This window comes from Gopherus flavomarginatus, chromosome 6, assembly GCF_025201925.1.
Source record: "Gopherus flavomarginatus isolate rGopFla2 chromosome 6, rGopFla2.mat.asm, whole genome shotgun sequence".
Lineage (NCBI taxonomy): Eukaryota > Metazoa > Chordata > Testudines > Testudinidae > Gopherus > Gopherus flavomarginatus.
In genome coordinates, this window is record NC_066622.1 from 84,895,453 (window position 1) to 84,901,452 (window position 6,000).

Here is a 6,000-nt window from a genome sequence, read left to right on the forward strand (position 1 = left end):
TTTTCATCAGGCTCTGAATCAATGGAAGACTCCTGTAATAAGAGGTGAGCCTGAACCACTACGTTCAAACTAAGATCCAAGCCCTCTCAAAGTTTGCAACTGTTCAGATTAATGCTTTTTGTTCTGGTCCATCTCTAATTCTAATGGAGATTTCTACAGATTTCTATCAAATTATTAACCTTTTTAAAGCAGTTATGCACATGTTCATGAATCTCCATAAATAGAATTTTATATTAAATTAGGGCCACCAGTATAATGCCCAGGAGTTTATCCAGACATTAAATCAAGCTGAAGGGAAAGTTTCAGTTGTATTATAAAATGTAAAGAACATAGCATCTCCAGCCTTCTTCATCTGGAGTCACCAGAAGTCAAGCAGACTGTAAGGACTCTGTCTGTTTGGGGTGAAAAGAGTTCAGTTTTATGGTTGTTGGGGTTTTTATAGTGGTTCTGTCTCTTTGCAACTCAGAGTTTCCCTTCCATTCTGATGCCCAAAGATGAACAGCCTGTGTTGGACAACCTTCTGAAAGGAGCATTCCACCATTTCACCAGGAGGGGGCTTTTTATTTCAGGGGACAATGTACTAAATCAATATGTAAATTCACTAAAAGGTGAACAATATATACATGTATGTATTAAAATGTCTCATGTGCAGCATTCTTCCCTTTTCCATCATGTGAGAATAAGTATGAATTATCAACAGGGGCGGCTCTAGGAATTTTGACGCCCCAAGCACAGCAGGCAGGCTGCCTTCGGCAGCTTGCCTGCGGGGGGTCCCCAGTCCCGCGAATTTGGCAGCAGCCTGTGGGAGGTCCGCCGAAGCCACGGGACCAGCAGACCCTCCGCAGGCATGCCGCCGAATAACCAGCAGAGCACCCCCCGCAGCTTGCTGCTCCAAGCACACGCTTGGCGTGCTGGTGCCTGGAGCTGCCCCTGATTATCAAGCAAGTTGCTTACTTAGATGTTTTCCTTTGAGCCATCCTTTGTGGGAGGGATTTGTTATTTTATAAACACTTAAAATCTTAAACCTTACATGTCAATTCAAGTCTTTCTTGCCATATCATGTGATTATAGCTCCATTTACTTCCAAGACAGAATATGCAAATACCCATGTCATAGCTTTACAAGGAGATGAAAAATTACCATAATTTTCTCCTGTTCTCTCCCATGCTCCTTGCTAGGTGTCATCCACTCCAAGTCCACTTCTCTCATCCAGGTGACATCATCCAGGCTGACAAAGTAAAACCATCAAGACTAGAAGACAAGAAATAATTTTGAAAGCTGAAAGGAAAATCAAAACGTACATGTTCTCCAAGAGGAAGACAAAGCAGGTTTTCCAGCTCACTGATAATGTTGGGCATATTTCATATCAAATTTTGTCAAAAGTTCTCGAGGCTCATCTTGAGCTCTGACAGACATTTATCTACCAAAGGAATTAAGTCACAAAAAGGAACACAAGACGGGGATTTAGATTATTAAAAGCTATGCAATTTTAAAGATTTTGTGGTGAGTGGAAATAAAATACAAATGACTTGGTTTTCCAGGGCCGTGTATCTTGTGAGGTTATTTACACCTATACAAAATGGATGAAAAATTCTGTCAGATCAGAATAGTAATATTTTATACTGATTCTGCAAACGTGTAAAGGACCACAAAAGGTACAGACAACTGCACAGAGCATCAACTCCAAACTTTTAGGCTGGCATCTTCAAATGGGCCTAAAGGAGTTAAGCACTGGAGCTGGTTAGACAATGTGTTTTTTCCCATTGAAAATTTTGACTCTTCATCAAAAACCTGAAAACTTCTTGGTTTTCAGGCAAAAATATTGCTGACTGCTTCCATTTTGGGGTGTTTAAGGAATGTTTAGTTTTCCACCTAAATTTAGACAGAAAACATTTCAACAGCGCTATTAGGCATCCACTTCCCATTGCATTTCAATAGAAGCTGTGTGCCTAATTCTCTTAGACACCTTTGAAAATCCAAGCCCAAGAGCCTACGAAAAAGCATTCTGTTTTGATGTGCTTGTGTCATTACTTGCCTTATTGCTGTTCCCTAGGGCAGAACCATAATAGAGATATCTCCTGGGCAAGCATCCTTTGGAAGACTCCATGGTAAAAAAGCTTGTTTCTCCTTCACTCACTGCTCTACAGCTGCTTTGGGCACTAGCCTGCTGTACTCCAGGAGCTGAACTGCCAGCTCTGAGGTATACACAAGTATGAAAATGTCAGCTAAATAAAACAATGCCATTTAATTGACTGAAAAGCAATTAGATACATGGGAATAAGATCAAATAATGACCCACTCATTTCACCCGCCCCCGCTTTTAAAATCAAAGTAAACTGTGTCAGTAAGTAATTCATAAAATGAGTACATACTTCCAGGCTTAGGTTTTAAGGATGCTAGCTTTGCAGTTCAAGCATTATCTTGAGCTCCATTTAAACACCCCCCTTTTTGTATGTATGCTATACATATGAGCTAAAGCAGAGTTTGCATTTGTTACATAGCTCTACTTCTCTATTTTGTTGCTTTTAAAGGTTGAATTTTTGCCTTCCATTCCTCATAAACTGGAGTGCCAAATGGCATAATCTAAAGTCTTCTTTGGGCATGTGAAAGTGCCACAGGCTGAGCCTCTCCCACCAGACTTTGATTATCTGCATTCCACTCCCCTGGAAATCGGGAGCTATAACCAACTCCACAGACAGCAATATTTCCAGTAAGTGCTAGAAATAAGCAGTTACTAGATAGCATTGATAAATGGCTCCCTTTAGGGAAGGGATGTGCATCATTTAACAGGCGATGCTTATGCAGGGTAAATGAGGTCTTACCAAGCACTCCTCCTCGTGTATGGACAGAGCATAAAGAACAAGTTTTATATACCTGAATGTCCTTTGGATTTATATTGAAAAGAATGTAACACACCAATCTGAATGTGAAATCATGCTGGCACTCTGAAAGTTTCTTGCGCTTCTGGCAAGTAAGGTTGTAGGTTGCAAGCATGGATGGAGAAAGAGGTTGTGCATTGTCAGCCTTATTTTTATAAGGTATTTATTATTTGTATGCAGATGTATGGTGTTTAATGCGTAGATAAATAAAACACAGTCCCTAAGTTACAATCAGAGGAGGGCCCAAATTTCAGGGTTCAGAACTACATCTGGATCCAGATTTCCCCAAAGCTCCAGGATATGAAGTTTTACCATGTAAGGGGTCACCACTAAGTTCAAATAAAGATGTAGACCTGAACTTCCCCAAAGTCCTGAGGTGTTTGGATCTGGGGTTTGGTTTTTCATCTATCACGACTTACAATCTAAATTAGAGAAGAAAACCCAACAAATATGACAACAGATCATGGTGGGTTAGAGAAGCAGGTTAGAGGGAGACCACAGTAAATGGTGAGATGAGACACTGCTCTTGGAATACCTGCCCAAAACTGCACTACAGGTCCTAATTCCAGAGCACTGCAAATCTCCTCAGGCAGTCTCTTCCTTTACTAAAAAGACTGGTATACAAAAGAGACCAGTTCCTTTTTCCCTCCCTTTTCTTAATGTATCATCTCTTCTCTGGGTATCCCAGAGCTAATGGGATTTCACAATATCACATCCAATGTAAAACAGTCACTTCTGCAAAGCATCCATGACTTTGCCATACATAGAGGAAATGAGGGCATACTCTTTGTGTATGTGGGAGGAGTTTACATAAGCAGCACTTCCAGCAGCTGAAATGAATGGGAATTCTGAACTCTTTGGGATTGGCCCTTCTCCATTTAAAAGAAGAGATGGACCCAATCTGAAACTCTGGATCCAATCACCCCTGTGAATTCTGATGAAATTCAGATCCAGATCTAAATCCTCTCTGTAATGGGACAAGTAATGTAGTCAAGAAACTTATGTATTTTGGAAGCTTGGGTATGGATTTGGAGGGAATTAAAACTTTATGATCCAGTCCATCTCCAGTGAAATGATGACAACCTATATGAGAATGTGATTCAAAACACTTTCATTATTAATTTGTCTACAACATAATTTACCTTTTTTCTTTTCTAATAAAACCACAAATGGTTTGTTGTGCTTTCATCTTTATTAGCACATATATTGAGACCCAGCATGTTGATTAAATGGGTTGTTTTGACATAATTTCATGTGTAATTCAATAAATAGTTTTCTGCCTACAGGATGGTGGAGAGTCTAAGGCTTAATGGGGCATGGATCCACCAAAAGGATGGGTGTCCCTGATTATCTCTTCCTCCCAGTCTAGTATCTCACCCATAACACTCCTCTTTTCAGATTTTCTGAATTGTTGTCCTTCTCCCACTCCTGCTTCCTATGAAGTTTCTCCCAAGTGAAGTAGCCCATTATAAACCCAGTTTACCCTAGCATATACTGCACCACCATCAGCTGTTCTGCCTTTTGCTCACTGATGAGGTCTGGCACAAGGCCAATGTCCTGTTTATTCATTGTTATTAAAAATCCCATGACATTTTTGGCCAGAAGAGGGATGAGGTCTTAGTGTTGTGGGCAAATTCCAACACAGACAATTTTGCACTTCTTACCTAATTCCTCCAGCAATTTCGATTCCCCGCCCTTTATTTTTCATTTTGACCTAAGTGGCTGTGTAATATTGCTATAAATAAAGATCTGTTGTATTTCAGTAGTGAGTGGAGTGATCCCTGTACAATGACCTATATAGGCTCTGATCCTGCAAAGATTACATATGCTTCACTTTATGTACGTGAGTAGTCCCTTGGCTTCAGCAGAACTGCTTGCATGCATAATGCTAATCAGATAAGTCTTTAGGGTAGGGGGATCAGTTTGTAAGATTTGTAGAATACTTTTCATTTCTTTGGATGAAAGGCATTGTTATCAATGTCTGTCGTATAATATGTATTGTTAGTAGCTGAACATTGTTCCAATCAATTAACTTTCTAATAAATTACCTGAAAAAAAAAATAAAAGCCCTGCTTGGCCTGAAAAGAGGATTAAAGTACAACTGGCCTCTGATACAGATTCCTCTTTAGGAACTTGGTTGAAGAGTTTTTCATGGAGCTAAAGGTCCATCAGGGGCCTAGCCTGCAGCAGAGTCAGACTTCGGGCAAACTAGTGAGCACAGCTGGCTCTGATCAAAGCTGATTGACTGCACCACCTGATTAGCTAAAGGAGTCAGGAGGCTGTTACTTAAGATTAGTAGCAGCAGAAGAACAGTGGCTGCTCAATGCATTCCTAGCCTGTAGACATACTTGGTCCAGTCCCTGCCTCCACTGTCTCTAGACTTGCCCGAGCTTGCTCCTAACCTTGGACTCCCAGCTCAGACCTTTGACTCTACCTTGTGACTGTGACTCTCGTTAAGTTTTGGTTTCTGACTCCTGGTGCTGGCCCTTGACTTTACTTCTAGACCCACCCTGTCTGGATTCATCTCTAACTGGGAGGCCAGACTCTTGCTCCATCCACTAGGCCGGAGCACTCACAGCTCAGTTGCTAACAGGCCATAAATTCTATTGTGGAACAGTGAAGCTCCAAGCCAGCATGAGAATCGAGTCTCTTTGATGCTTGTATCCATTCCCCAGGTAAGGTACAGGTTGTGCAGAGAACAAGCTTTATTTTTTTTTAATGTCTAGTTTTCATGGGTTCCTTGAAAAAATCTTCTGCGTGTGAATTGATGTAGCACAATCTTAGACTGAAACAACAATTCTGAAAGATGTAAACTGCCCTGTTAGTTGTGAATGGTATTAACTCTGAACCTAAGGGTGATGCCATAAGGGCAAGATTTCCAAATAAATGTAGATATGCAATTGCCACACACAGTTATTGCAACTGGTCATATAAACAAAAGTAAAAATAAGAATTGTCCTAAAAGTGCAGTGAATCACTTTTCCCACTCAGTGTTGCTGAATCCAATATGAACTTTGCTAGCAAAAATTGTATGACCTGATCTTCTTTCAAAAGTGTTGAGCACCTCCCTCACCTGCCTATATTGACTTCAGGCTGTATCAACCAATCGTTGTTTGTTGGC

The 6,000-nt window shown here is 40.7% G+C and overlaps 1 long non-coding RNA gene across 2 annotated transcripts in view; it reads left to right on the forward strand.

Annotated features, from left to right (window-relative positions):
* LOC127053824 (uncharacterized) overlaps positions 1-2,047 on the forward strand; it is a 41,965-nt gene extending 39,918 nt beyond the window's left edge. For both annotated transcript variants that reach the window (XR_007775130.1, XR_007775131.1), the window contains exon 4: positions 1,179-2,047. This is a non-coding gene — a long non-coding RNA (uncharacterized LOC127053824). The remainder of the gene's footprint in view (positions 1-1,178) is intronic.
* The last annotated feature ends 3,953 nt before the right edge of the window (positions 2,048-6,000 follow it).